This window comes from Muntiacus reevesi, chromosome 11 (assembly GCF_963930625.1).
Source record: "Muntiacus reevesi chromosome 11, mMunRee1.1, whole genome shotgun sequence".
In the NCBI taxonomy this organism is placed as follows: domain Eukaryota; kingdom Metazoa; phylum Chordata; class Mammalia; order Artiodactyla; family Cervidae; genus Muntiacus; species Muntiacus reevesi.
The window spans coordinates 41,997,819-42,013,574 of NC_089259.1; positions in this window are offsets into that span (position 1 = coordinate 41,997,819).

The window sequence follows — 15,756 nt, forward strand, 5'->3', positions numbered from 1 at the left end:
AAATGTGAGCCTAGAGGATTCAACTTAATTCTGAATCAGCTGTCTAGTGTACGTTCTTGAATTGACAAGACCCCAGTCATAAGGATATTGACAACTGAATTGACTACATAGTCAACAAGGCCTGTTCCAGTATCCAATGTAGGTAAACTTGTGGGCCATAAAGGCTTTCTGTATGTATAACACACACTTTCATCCTTCTTGTGTCTGACCATTCCAAATTAAAGATGTGGGTCTGAGGTGAATTTTTTAAGATAATACTGGTTTTCCTGTAATGAGAAAATTTTTGTGGTATTAATAGTATAGGACAATAAAAACTTTGGCACCTGGAAAAGTAATATCACAAAAATTTAAAGAAATGGGAGGATTGGATCTCAGTAATAATCTAACTTTTCATAACAGCCCTTGAAACCTTCTTAATGAGCAAAAATGCCCTGTCGATTCCACCACCTAACCCAGCGATGTGCGTGGTCAAGGGCCCATCTAGATTCTAACTCCAGTCCCTGGAGGGGAGCAGTGGGAACCGAAGTGTGGGCTGATGGTATGGAGATGGAAACACAACAATCACCAGGAAATAGCTGCCCTGTCTTTATTCTCTTTCTCCATAACCCTCAGCGTGATCTTAGAGCCTTATCCTGCCTTCCCCCACTCCCAATTTCACTCTCCTAGCTAAAATTCTGGGCTTCCCAGGTGGCTCAGATGGTTAAAAAAAAAAAAAAAATCTGCCTTCAATATGGGACATCTGGGTTTGAAAGATCCCCTGCAGGAGGACATGGCAATCCACTCTGGTATCCTTGCCTGGAGAATCCCCATGGACAGAGGAGCCTGACAGTCTACAGTTCATGGGGTCGCAAAGAGTCAGACACAGCTGAGCAACTAACAACAGTACACAGCACATAATACAAATGAACTTTTTTACAAAACAGAAGTAAAGTCACGAATGTAGAAAGCAAACTTATGGTTACTAGAGTATAAGGAGAAGAGGAACAACTTGGAGATTGGGATTGCCATATGTATACTTCTCTATATACAAAGCTGTCACTGCTAAGTCATTTCAGTCAGGTCTGACTGTTTGCAACCCCGTGGACTGTAACCCACCAGACTCCTCTGTCCATGGAATTCTCCAGGCAAAAGAATACTGGGGTGAATTTCCATTTCCTCTCAGGGTATCTTCCCACCCTAGGGACTGAACCCAGGCCTCCTTCAGCTCCTGCATTGCAGGTGGCTTCTTTACTGCTCGGTGACCAGGGAAGGGGGTTCAGGATGGGGAACACATGTAAATCCATGACTGATTCATATCAATGTATGGCAAAAACCACTACAATATTGTAAAGTAATTAGCCTCCAACTAATAAAAGTAAATGGAAAAAAATAGGTAAATGATAAGAACCTACTGCATAGCATGGAGAACTCTACTGAACACTCTGTAATGGTCTATAAGGGAAAATAATTTTGGTTATACATTATATATAACTGAGTAATTTTGCTGTACACGTGAAATTTATACCTTGTAAATCAACTATACCTCAAAAATATTTTTTAATACTCTAGTGAAGTTTTCCTAAAGTATTATAGGAACCTTGAGTTCAGTGGACTGCTGTGTTGGCCATCACTGACCAGACAGTTCTAACCATGGTTTGATTGCCATTCTCCTCATCCCTAAGTAGAAATCTACCAAAAATAGCTACTGAAGAGCCCAGACACTGCACTTCCAACGCAAAACAAAGGTTAAGTACCTTTCCATATTCCTAAGTTCCCATTTCTGAAAGTATTAGTCAGACTTTCTTCGAGGCAGAAGAATTCCTCCCAGTTGGTAGTATACACTAACAGTACAGATTATGCTGTCTCCCTTAACTAAGTCTACTCAAAGAAAAAGACCAGAATCAATTATGCAAGCTGAATATGAAACCCTAAAGTTTATGTCAAGGTCAACATATCCACCTTGATTGACATGAGTCACATTTGGAAATACCCAACAACTTTAACAGCACTTCCCTACCCCCCCATAACTGACAGGTGTACCATTGGAAGTTATACTTTCTGTGTAGAAGTCAGATATTAATCTAGTCTTGAAAACACAATAACTTATACATTAAAGTTTATAAGTGATCTTCAAGTATCTAAGCAAATGCCACCAGTAAATCGTGTAAACCTCAGATGACTACAGATATTACTTTAAAATGAAACTACTCTTTGTTACTCAGAGGAACTTCTGTAGGTAAACCTGACTCATTATTTCTGTGCACATTTTAGGCAGATATTCCAAGAAAGTAAGCTATGCAAAAAGAACGGCTATCACAAAATTTGTCCAGGCCCAATCTGAAAAAGTTACTGCTGCTATCTCAGATCATTCATACCAGCTTTAACTCACTGACCAGGCCTGTTATAGGGGATGAAATTGTTCTAGTCTTTCTCTTTGTGGGTCAAGATGTAGTAGGTAAAATTGTTAATAATTCCCACTATAAGTGGGCTAATTCCTGGGAAAAACTACCATACAGAACAACTACAAGTAAAATACAAGGACAATACAGAAACTTAAGGGGAAAGTCACCTAAATGTTGACAGTCTGTTGGATTTAAATGGGAGGCTAATTCCAAAAGCATGGTTGATATCACTTGAATCTGCCTAATCACACTGTTTGGTGTCCTGTTGTTAGTAGTTTTAATTAGCACTGTATGAGAGAAATTTAATGGCTTTGTACATTGTTTTCAGTCAGTTAACCAGAGTTATCAAGATAAGAAAGCCTTCCTCAGAGATCAATGCAAAGAAATAGAGGAAAACAACAGAATGGGAAAGACCAGAGATCTCTTTAAGAAAATTAGAGATATGAAGGGAACATTTCATGCAAAGATGAATACAATAAAGGACAGAAATGGTATGGGCCTAACAGAAGCATAAAATATTAAGAACAGGTGGCAAGAATACACAAAGAACTATTCAAATAAGATCTTCATGACCTAGATAACCACAATCTTGTGATCACTCACCTAGAGCCAGACATCCTGAAATGTGAAGAAAAGTGGGCCTTAGGAAGCATCACTATGAAAAAAGCTAGTGCAGATGATGGAATTCCAGTTGAGCTATTTCAAATCCTAAAAGATGATGCTGTGAAAGTGCTACATTCCATATGCCATCAAATTTGGAAAACTCAGCAGTGGCCACAGGACAGGAAAAGGTCAGTTTTCATTCAAATCCCAAAGAAAGGCAGTGCCAAAGAATGTTCAAACTATTGCACAATTGCACTCATCTCACACACTAGCAAATGCTACTGTAATGTCCAAAATTCTCCAAGTCAGGCTTCAATAGTATGTCAACTGGGAACTTCCAGATGTTCAAGCTGGTTTTAGAAAAGGCAGAGGAACCAAAGATCAAATTGCCAACATCTGCTGGACCACCAAAAAAGCAAGAGAGTTCCAGAGAAACATCTATTTTTGTTTCATTGACTACACCAAAACCTTTGATTGTGTGGTTCGCAACAAACAGTGGAAAATTTTTAAAGAGATGGGAATACCAGACCACCTTACCTGCCTCCTGAGAAATCTGGATGCAGATCAAGAAGCAACAGTTAGAACTGGACATGGGACGATAAAATGGTTACAAATCAGGAAAGGAGTACATCAAAGCTGTATATTGTCTCCCTGCTAATTTAACTTACATGCAGAGTACATGATGGGAAATGCCAGGATGGATGAAGCACAAGCTGGAATCAAGATTGCTGGGAGAAATATCAATAATCTTAGATACACAGATGACACCACCTTTATGGCAGAAAGTGAAGAAGAACTAAAGAGCCTCTAGATGAAAGTGAAAGAGGTGAGTGAAAAAGATGGGTTAAAACTCAATATTCAGAAAACCAAGATCATGGCATCCGGTCCCATCATTTCATGGCAAATAGATGGGGAAACAATGAAAACAGTGAGCGACATTATTTTGAGGGACTCCCAAATCACTGCAAGTGATGACTGAAGCCTTGGTATTAAAAGATGCTTGCAGCTTGGAAGGAAAGGTATGACAAACCTCAACAGTGTATTAAAAAGAAGAGACATTACATTCCTTGCCAAAAAAGTTCCACCTAGTCAAAGCTATGGTTTTTCCAGTAGTCATGTATGTATGTGAGGGTTGGATCATACAGAAAGCTGAGTGCCAAATAACTGATGCTTTTGAATTCTGTTGCTGTAGAAGGCTCTTGAGAGTCCTTGGACAACAAGGAGATCAAACCAATCAATCCCAAAGGAACTCAGCCCTGAATATTCATTGGAAGGATTTATGCTGAAGCTGAAGCTCCAATGCTTTGGCTACCTGATGCCAAGTGCCCATTCATTGGAAAACACCCTGCTGCTAGGGAAGATTGAAGGCAAGACAAGTAGAGGGCAACAGAGGATGAGATGGTTGGATGGCATCACTGGACAAGAGTTCAAGCAAACTCTGGGATATAGTAAAGGACAGGGAAGCCTGGAGTGCTGCAATTCATGGGGTCACAAAGAGTCGGACATGAATTACTGACTGAACAACAACCACAACTTAAGAAAAATCTCTTATTTTTCCCTCTAAATGAGTATTTCATAAATTAAGATAAACAGTTGATTGTATTCATGTATAATTCTATATGTTCAATAGAATTTGAATAGGTATATACCAAAACATGATTATATGTGTGCATATATTGATTTCATACATTAATTTTTATAGTAAAACAAATATAGCTAAATATCAATGTGCAAGCTGTTTTTAATGTTATATTCTAACCTATTGCCACATGTTTTATTGTATTTTTTTAAAACCCCAAAACTTAGAAACTTAAATCAGCAATTGAATAATGTCTCACAGTTATCACATTTTTAATAATATACACATTTTCTTGCCTCAACTAGATGCTGGGAGTTGGGTCTCTCACATGAGAGCAATCAGATATTGAGTGGGAGGTAAACCTTCAGAAAGCATTCTTAGATAAGAAAGTCACTCAATTTCTAGGCAAGAAACCTGGGAAAGAAAATCAAAGTAGGGAGGAGAAGAAGCTATCCGTGGTTTATCTTTTCATTTCCTGAACGGTGTTTTTTGAAGTAAAAACTAATATGATGATGCATTTTCTTCTATAGATCATGATTTTTGTGTCTTATCAAATCCAAGGTCACAAAGATCCTCTGCTATCATTTATTCTAAAATATTGCTACTTAAAGTTCCCAGATTGAGGCATATGATTTATCTGAAGTTAATTTTGTGTATGGTGTGAGGTAAGGGTGTGAATTTATCTTTTGCAGCTGGATATATTTCTTGAAAAGACTATCCTTTTTTTTCCCCCCAATTAAGTTGCCTTACCAATGGCTAATTTTCATGCAAACTTTGCTTTTGTATTTTTTTGCATTTTGACTTCTAAATACCAATTCTCTTTAATATCCACAAATCAATCAATGTAATACACCACATTAACAAATTGAAAGATAAAAACCATATGATTATCTCAATAGATGCAGAGAAAGCCTTTGATAAAATTCAACACTCATTTATGATGAAAACTCTCCAGAAAGCAGGTATAGAAGGAACATACCTCAACATAATAAAAGCTATATATGACAAACCCACAGCAAGCATTAGCTTCAATGGTGAAAAATTGAAAACATTTCCCCTGAAATCAGGAACAAGACAAGGGTGCCCACTCTCACCACTACTATTCAACATAGTTTTGGAAATTGTGGCCACAGCAATCAGAGCAGAAAAAGAAGTAAAAGGAATCCAAATAGGAAAAGAAGAAGTGAAACTCTCGCTGTTTGCAGATGACATGATCTTCTACATAGAAAACCCTAAAGACTCTACCAGAAAATTACTAGAGCTAATCAATGTATATAGTAAAGTTGCAGGATATAAAATTAACACAGAGAAATCCCTTGCATTCCTATACACTAACAATGAGAAAACAGAAAGAGAAATTAAGGAAACAATTCTCTTCCTGTTTCTGTATCTTTTGCTCAGTCTCCAGGATATCCAGATTGCTGCTTTTCATATATATATATATATATATATATATATATATAATTTTTAGGAAAGGTGGTCCCATTCAACTTTCACCTCTTTATTTGAAGCAGATCCTCATATTCAAAATTTTGTTGACTATTGCCATTATTCACAGTGGCATCATCTCAACCAGTCACGGGACTGAGGTACTTCTGCTTACATGTTTTCACTACACATCATATTGCTGATTGGGCAAATCTTACCATTGTTGCTAACATGTTTAAGCAGTGTAAATTACAAAATTTTGCTGTGGTATATTATGTAACTGATTAGAATTTTTGTGTCCCCATTTGCATTCACAACAATTAAAATAAGGTCTAAAATGTTTTCACATGTATGTTTGACATTTTTTTTTTTATATTAACAGTTCCCATGTTGCGTTCATCAGGAGGATGAAACCATGCAGATGAGAATAGGGAAAAATCAGAGTAAAAGGAAATACACTGAATTCAGAATGACTATTTCTTCCAAAATTTCGTGTTTTCTTTTTTGTATTCAGCAAAGCTTACTTACAAACTTCCTTCCATCAGAAAAAATTGTTTCCTAGCTATCTATTCTATAAAAAGACTCCCAGAGGACTTAGATATTTCCCAATATCACCTGTTGAGAAAGATACTGTTAAATCCAGGGCTGTATAAAGATACAGAATTGTATGTGAGTAAAGATGACAATGATTTTTTTTAAAAGATAAACTATATATATATGATTAACTATATATATATACACATATAGTGTATATATATATACACAAATAAATTAATATTGATTTCATCTTGTGGTAATATTGAAATATTATGCTCTTTAAATTTTTATTATGCTTTCTAATTTTTCTATGATAGTTATTGCTACTATAATCATGAAAAATGTCATGGTGATATATTTGTTGCTGTTTTTTTTTCAGTCCTTAAGTCTTGTCTATCTTTGTCACCCAATGAACTGCAGCATGCCAGGCTCCTTTGTCCTCTACTATCTCCTGGAGATTGTTCAAATGCATGTCTACTGAGTCAATGATGTTTTCTAATCATCTCAAACTCTACCTCTTCTTCTCCTTTTGCCTTCAATCTTTCCCAGCATCAGGGTCTTTTCCAACAACATGGTTCTTGAGAAGGAAATGGCAACCGACTTCAGTATTCTTCCCCAGAGAACACCATGGACAGTATGAAAAAGTAGTAATATATAGATGAACACAAATAAGATAGAGGCAGCAATCATTCATCAGTTCAGCCACTCAATCATGTCTGACTCCTTGCGACCCCATGGACTGCACACCAGGCTTCCCTGTCCCTCACCAACACCCAGAGCTTGATCAAACTCATGCCCATCAAGTCGGTAATGACATCCAATCATTTCATCTTGTTTTCCCCATCTTCTTCTACCTTCAGTCTTTTCCAGTGAGTCAGTTCTTCACAACAGGTGGCCAAAATATGGAGCTTCAGCTTCAGCATCAGTCCTTCCAATGAATATTCAGGACTGATTTCCTTTAGGATTAACTGGTTTGATCTTCTTGCACTCTAAGGGACTTTCAAGAGTCTATTCCAACATCACAGTTCAAAAGCACCAACTTTTCAGTGTTCAGCTTTCTTTATGGTCCAACTCTCACATCCATACATGACTACTAGAAAAATCATAGCTTTGACTAAATGGACATTTGTTAGCAAATTAATATCTCTGCTTTTTAATATACTGTCTAGGTTGGTCATAGTTTTTCTGCCAAGGAGCAAGATTCTTTTGATGTCAAGCCTGCAGTCACCATCTGCAGTGATTTTGGAGCCCAAGAAAATGAAGTCTCCCACTATTTCCACTGTTTTCCAATCAACTTGTCATGAAGTAATGGGACCAGGTACCATTATCTTTAGTTTTTTTAATGTTGAGATTTAAACAGTATTTTCACTCTCCTCGTTCACTTTCATCAAGAGGATCTTTACTTCCTCTTCGATTTCTGCCATAAAGATGTTGTCATCTGCATATATAAAGTTGTTGATATTTCTTCTGGCAAACTTGATTCCAGCTTGTGCTTCATCCAGCCCGGCATTCCTCATGATGCACACTACGTATAAGTTAAATAAGCAGAGTGACAATACACAATCCTGCTGCACTCCTTTCCCAATTTGAAACCAGTCTGTTGTTCCAAGTCCAGTTCTAACTGTTGCTTCTTGACCTGCATACAGATTTCTCAAGAGGCCGGTAAGGTGGTCTGGTATTCCCCTCTCTTGAAGATTTTCCAGAGTTTTTTGTGATCCACACAGTCAAAGGCTTTGGCATACTCAATAAAGTAGAAAGTGCAAGTGAAAGTCGTTCAGTCATGTCTGATACTTGTGACCCCATGGACTATACAGTTCATGGAATTCTCCAGGCCAGAATACTGGAGTGGGTAATCCTTTCCCTTCTCCAAGGATCTTCCCAGCCCAGGGATTGAACTCAGGTCTCTCTCATTGCAGGCGGATTCTTTGCCACTTGAGCCACAAGAGAAGCCCAAGATACTGAAATGGGTAGCCTATGCCTTCTCCAGTGGATCTTCCTGACCCAATAGTTGAACCAGGGTCTCCTGCATTGTGGATTCTTTATCAACTGAGCAATCAGGGAAGCAGAAGTAGATGTTTTTGTGGAACTCTCTTGTGTTTCTGATGATCCGACGGATGGGGGCAATTTGATCTCTGGTTCTTCTGCCTTTTCAAAATCCAGCTTGAACATCTAGAATGTCTCAGTTCACGTGCTCTTGAAGCCTCACTTGGAGAATTTTGAGCATTGCTTTGCTAGAGTGTAAGATGAGAGCAATTGTGAGGTAGCTTGAACATCCTTTGGCATTGCCTTTCTTTGAGATTGGAATGAAAACTGACCTATTCCAGTCCTGTGGCCACTGCTGAGTTTTCCAGATTTACTGGCATATTGAGTTCAGTACTTTCACAGCATCATCTTTTAGAGTTTGAAATAACTCAACTGGAATTCCATCACCTCCACTAGCTTTTTTCATAGTGATGCTTCCTAAGGCCCACTTTTCTTCACATTCCAGGATGTCTGACTCTAGACGAGTGATCACATCATCATAGTTATCTGAGTCATAAAGATCTTTTTTGGATAGTTCTTCTGTGTATTCTTGCCACCTCTTCTTAATATCTTCTGCTTCTGTTAGGTCCATACAATTTCTGTCCTTTATTGAGCCCACGATGGCATGAAATATTCCCTTGGTATCTCTAATTTTCTAGAAAAAAATCTCTAGTCTTTCCCATTTTATTGCTTTCCTCTCATCGATTGGACACTAAGGAAGCCTTTCTTATCTTGCCTTGTTATTGTTTGGAAATTTGCTTTCAAATGGGTATATCTTTTCTTTAATCCTTTGCCTTTTACTTCTTTTATTTCCTCAGATATTTTAAGGCCTCCTCAGATAACCATTTTGCCTTTTTGCATTTCTTTTTCTTGGGAATGGACTTGATCACTGCTTCCTGTAAAGTGTCACGAACTTCCATCCAAAGTTCTTCCAGCATTCTGTCTATCAAATCTAATCCTTTGAATCTTTTTGTCGTTTCCACTGTATAACCATAAGGGATTTGATTTAGGTCATATCTGAATGGTCTAGTGGTTTTCCTTACTTTCTTCAATTTAAGTCTGAATTTGGCAATAAAGAGTTCATGATCTGAGCCACAGTCAGCTCCCAGTCTTGTTCTTGCTGACTGTATAGAGTGTCTCATCTTCAGCTGCAAAGAATATAATCAATCATATTCTGGGATTGACCGTCTGGTGATGTCCATGTGTAGAGTTGTCTTATGTTGTTGGAAGAGCGTGTTTGCAATGACAAGTGTGTTAACTTGGCAAAACTTTGTTAGCCTTTGTTTTGCTTCATTTTGTGCTCAAAGTTCAAGCTTGCTTGTTATTTCAAGTATCTCTTGACTTCCTACTTTCATTCCTGTCCCCTATGATGAAACAACCATCTTTTTTCGGTGTTAGTTCCAGAAGTTCTTGTAGGTCATCATAGAACCATTCAGCATCAGCTTCTTCAGCATTAGTCCTTGGAGCATAGACTTGGATTACTGTGACATTGAATGGTTTTCCTTGGAAACAAAGAGATCAGTCTGTCGTTTTTGAGAATGCACCGAGTACTGAAGTTTGGACTATTTTGTAGACTATGAGGCCTACTCCATTTCTTCTATGGGATTCTTGCCCACAGTAGTAGAGATAATGATCAACTGAATTAAATTCACCCATTCTGGTCTATTTTATTTAACTGATCCTTAAAATATTGATATTAACTCTTGCCATCTCCTGTTTGACCACGTCCAATTTACCTTGATCGATAGGCCTAACATTCCAGGTTCTTATGCATTATTGTTCTTTACAACATTGGACTTTACTTCCATCACCAGTCACATTCACTACCACACATTGTTTTAGCTTTGACTCCATCTCTCCTTTTTTTCTGCAGTCATTTCTCTACTCTTCTCCAGTAGCATTTTGGTCACCTATCGACCTGGGGAGTTCATATCTCAGTGTCATATTTCTTTGCCTTTTCAGGCTGTTCATGCTAGGGGGCGGGGGCTGGATTCTCAAGGCAAGAACACTGAATTGGTTTGTCATTCCCTTGTTCAATGGACCAAGTTTTGTCAGAACTGTCCACCATGACCCACCCATCTTGGGTGGCCCTACATGGCATGGCTCATAGTTTCATTGAGTTAGAGAAGGCTGTGATCCATGTGATCATTTTGGTTAGTTTCCTGGACTGTTGTTATCATTCTGTCTGCCCTCTGATGGATAAGGATCAGAGGCTTGTGGAAGCTTCCTGATGGAGAGACAACATTCAGAGTTAGTTAAACATCAAGTAATGAGTTAGAAAAAATCCCAAATGTCTGAAATAAAGAACAAAAAATTATACTAGCCCCACTTCAAAAAGTCACAAGAAAAAGAAAAAAAAATAATAATAGTAGATTAAGTGAGGCCATACTTTTAAAATCTTTTCCCATAAATGTTCAACAAAAGTATATTTAGTAGATCTGACCTGATCCAATTCTTCATCAATTTTCTACTTTGTATGAAGAACAATTAAAGGCCTGAAATTTTACCCTGTTACTAAGCTAACAAGTTAGTCAGTATCCACCATGGATGCTGCAGATAACAGAACAACCTTTGGTCACAGCACTGTAGATGGCATGAACTTCATCTTGTCACTAGCTTTCTTTTACCTCAAGTCAAACAGGGACAATGCATAGACATCTGGATATGGACTGTGCACAAAGTAGAGCTGCATAAAACTAAACAATCATAAATTTAGGAAACCCCAGGATTTTATGATGGGATGCAAAGTAAGCCTGCCCAAACTTTGTCCAAGGGGAAGAGTTCATTTATTTATCTATTTATTTTAATCTGAATAGCAAATCAAGGCTGCCACCTATGGGACACAGCAAAACAATTCTAAAAGGGAAATTTATAACAATACAGTCTTACCGTAAGAAACAAGAAAAACCTCAAATCAACAACCTATCCTTATAACTAAAGCAACCAGAGAAAAACAAGCAAAACACAAAGTTAGAAGAAAATAAATCATAAAGGTCAGAAATACATAAAATAGAGAAAAGAAAACAAAAGCAAAGATTAACGAAGCTAAAAGCTGGTTCTAGGAGATAAATACAATGGATGATTCTTTAACCAGGCCCATCCAGAAAAAGCGTGAGAGGACTCAATAAAACTAGAAATGAAAAAAGAAAAGTTACAATGGATACCATGAAAGATCATAAAAGACTACTACAAACAACTGTATGCCAATAAAATGGACAACCTAGAAGAAAAGGACAGCTTCTTAGAAAGTTACAACCTTTCAAGATTGAACCAGGAAGAAATAGAAAATATGAACAGACCAATCATGAGCACTAAAACTGAAACTGTGATTAAAAATCTTCCAACAAACAAAAGTCCAGGACCAGATGGTTTCACAGGCAAATCTATTGAACATTTAGAAAAGAGTTAATATCTACCCTTCTGAAAATCTAACCAAAATGTGTAGAGGAAGAAATATTCCCAAGCTTATCCTATGAAGCCTCCCTCACTGTGAACATAAACACAAAAATCCTCAACACATTAAATCCAATGACACCTTAAAAGGATCATACACCAGAATCAAGTTGGATTTATCCCAAGAATGCAGGGGTTTTCAATATTTGAAATTAGTCAGTGTGATATGTTATACACTACTTGAAAAAATTATAGAATAAAAACCACACGATCATCTCAGTAGATACAGAAAGAGCTTTTAACAAAATTCAACACTGATTTAAGATAAGATTAAAAAAAAAAAACTGCTGAAGACACAGAGAATAGACTCATGGAAACAACAGGGGGAGGAGAGTGTGGGAATAACTGAGAGAGTAGCATTGACATATATACATTAGCATGTGTAAAATAGCTAATGGAAAGTTGCTATATAACATAACACAGTGAACCAGCCTGGTACTCTGTAGTGACCTAGAGAGGTGAGATAGAAGGTGGGAGGGAGGCTCAAAAAAGGGCTGATATATGTATACTTATGTTTGATCCATGTTATCTTATGGCAGAAGCCAACATATTATAGTAAAGCAATTATCCTACAATTAAAAAAAAAAAAACCTGCAGAAAGTGTGCATAACAGGAGACAATCTCAACATATAAAGGGACTATATGACAAAACCACAGCAAACATCATTATCAGTGGTGAAAAGCTGAAAGCATTTCCTCCAAGATCAGGAATAAGATAAGGATATCCACTCTTACCACTCTTATTCAACATAGTTTTGAAAGTCCAAGCCACAGGGATCATAGAAAAAACACAGTGAAAGAAGTCCAAGTTGTAGATGAAGAAATTGAACTGTCACTGTTTGCAGATAACATGATATTATACACAGACAACCTTAAAGACACTATGAGAAAGCTACTGGAGCTCATCAATGAATTTGGTAAAGTTGCAGGATTCAAAATTAATACATAGAAATCTCTTGAATTACTATAAACTGACAACAAAAATCAGAAAGAGAAATTAAGGAAACAATCCCATTTATTGTCACATCAAAAAGAATAAAACACCTAGGAATAAACCTACCTAAGGAGGCAAAAGATCTGTACTCAGAAAATTATAAGCTACTGAAGAAAGAAATCAAACATGACCCAAATGAATGGAAAAATACACTGTGTTCTTGGATTGGAAGAATCAGTATTGTGAAAATGGTTATACTATACAAAGTAATCTACAGATTCAGTGGAGTTTCTATTAAGTTACCAAGAGCATTTTTCACAGAATAAGAGCAACAGCAACAACAAATCCTACAGTTTTTATGGAAACCCAAAAGACCCTGAATAGCCCAAGCAATCTTGGAAAAGAGAAACGGAGTTGGAGAAATCGGGCTCCCTGGCTTCAGACACTACTACACAGGTGCAGTAATCAAAGCAGCATGGTCCTTGCACAAAAACAGAAATCAACAGAACAGGATAGAAAATCTGGAGATAAACCCATGCACCTATGATGACCTAATCTATGACAAGGAGGTAAGAATATACAGTGGAGAAAAGGCAGTCTTTTTAATAAGTGATGCTGGAAAAACTGGGCACCTACATGTAAAAAATGAAATTAGAACATTCCCCAACATTGTATACAAAAATAAACTCCAAATGAATTAAAGATCTAAATGTAAGGCTGGAAAAAATAAGCAGTTAAAGCAAAACACTCTTTGACATAAATTTTGAAATATCCACCTCCTAGAGCAATAAAAATAAAAATAAACAAATAAGACCTAATTAAACTTTAAAACTTTTGTACACCAATAAATAAATAAATAAGATGAAAATACAATTATCAGAATGAGATAAAATATTTGCAAATGAAGCACCCTGCAAGGGCTTAATCTCCAAAATATATAAACAGTACATGTAGCTCAGGATTTTTTTTAAAAATCCAATAAAAAAATGGGTGGATGGGAGATCTAAATGGACATTTCATTAGAGAAGACATATATGTGTCAAAGAAGCACATGGAAAAATGCTCAGCAGCACTAATGGCTGGAGAAATGCAAATCAAAACTGTAATTAGGTTTCGACCTACACGGGTCAGAATAAGCACTCTCAAAAATCTACAAAAAATAAATGTGGAGAGGGCATGGAGAAAATGGAGCTGTCTTGTACTGTTGGTGGGAATGTATATTAGTACAGCCTCTAGATAAAACAGTATGGAGGTTCCTTAAAAATACTAAAAATAGAGATACTATATGATCCAGCAACCCCAGGACATATTTCCAAAGAGAACCATAATTTGAAAGGATACAAGCACCCCAAAGTTGATTGCAGCACTATTTACAATGGCTAGGACATGGAAGCAACTTAAATTTCCATCAACAGAGAAGTGAATAAAGAAAACGTGGTTCATATACAATGGAACACTACTCAGCCATATAAACGAAAAAAAAAAAAAAATGCCATTTGTAGCAACCTAGAGACTGTAACATTGAGTTAAGTAAGTCATATTGAGAAAGACAAACATCATATGATATCATTTATATATGAAATCTAAATACAGGTACAAATGAACTTATCTATAAGACAGAAATAAAGTTAGGGATGTAGAAAATAAAACTTATGGTTACCAACACATAAGATGGGGGGATAAACTAGAAAATAAACTGACATATACACACTGCTATAAAACAGGTAACTGATAAAGACCTATTCAGTAGCACAGGGAAACTCTGTCTAATAATATGTAACGGCTTATCTGAGAAAATAATCTACGAAAGAGAAAAACAAATAACCAAAAAACTTACTCTTTGAAACAATGAATATCTTATTAAACTAAAGAATCATAAGGTTAAGATAAACATTTACCAGAAGTAATATAAAGAAACTGGAAAGTCAAAACAATAATTAGTAAACAAATAAGTATTGAGTTCATAAGAAAATGGATGATCAGATCAGTATAATTAGTATTTTTTCATGAAGAAGTATATATATAAAATGTATGCTTTTATACATATTTATCATAATAAATGACATAAATTTATATATATATGAAATAATAAAATATTCTAATTTTGGTGTTTTATTGCACTAAAAATGTTCTATCATTTATCCATTCAAAATGATTCATTAAAGACTAATTGAAATTGTAAATCCCAAAGTAATAAATGAAAATGCAGTTATATGTAAAAGGAAAGGAAACTGGTTTAAACTAACAAAAGTAATTAGATTGACTTCAGTTCTCAGGAAGTCTCATGGCACCTGGTTTTACACAAACACTGCTACCTTCAATCTCCAACCACATGACTAACAATACAGATTTCCTAGAGATCTTTATGCTCATTCCAAGTGTTCACTGGAGTAATATAACTCTAAGAAGAATATATCTAGCACCATGGTGCAGTTTCTTTTGAATAGTAACCAAACTGGTTTTAGTGTGTTTTTCCCTCTTAAAAATTTGTAGACACAAAGAAAAGTAATCATATGCTTGTCATTCAGCTGGTTCAGTGAAAAGAAAAATGCTCTCCATGAAACATTTATTTTCAATTGGAAGCCATAAAGTATCCATTCATTTTATTGTGCTATAGAACTAACACAACATGAAGTTTCATAGCAGATAAAGATAGATGAGTGAAGTTGCAAGCCCACTACGAAAGCTATGGTGACAGATTGATACAAAAGAATCATATATTGTGGTTGACAAATGGGTCATATAACAGTATTTTTTATAGAGTAGGCTTGATTTCTCATCTACCCATTTTCCAAATGTGATTGTAAAAGGACATACTC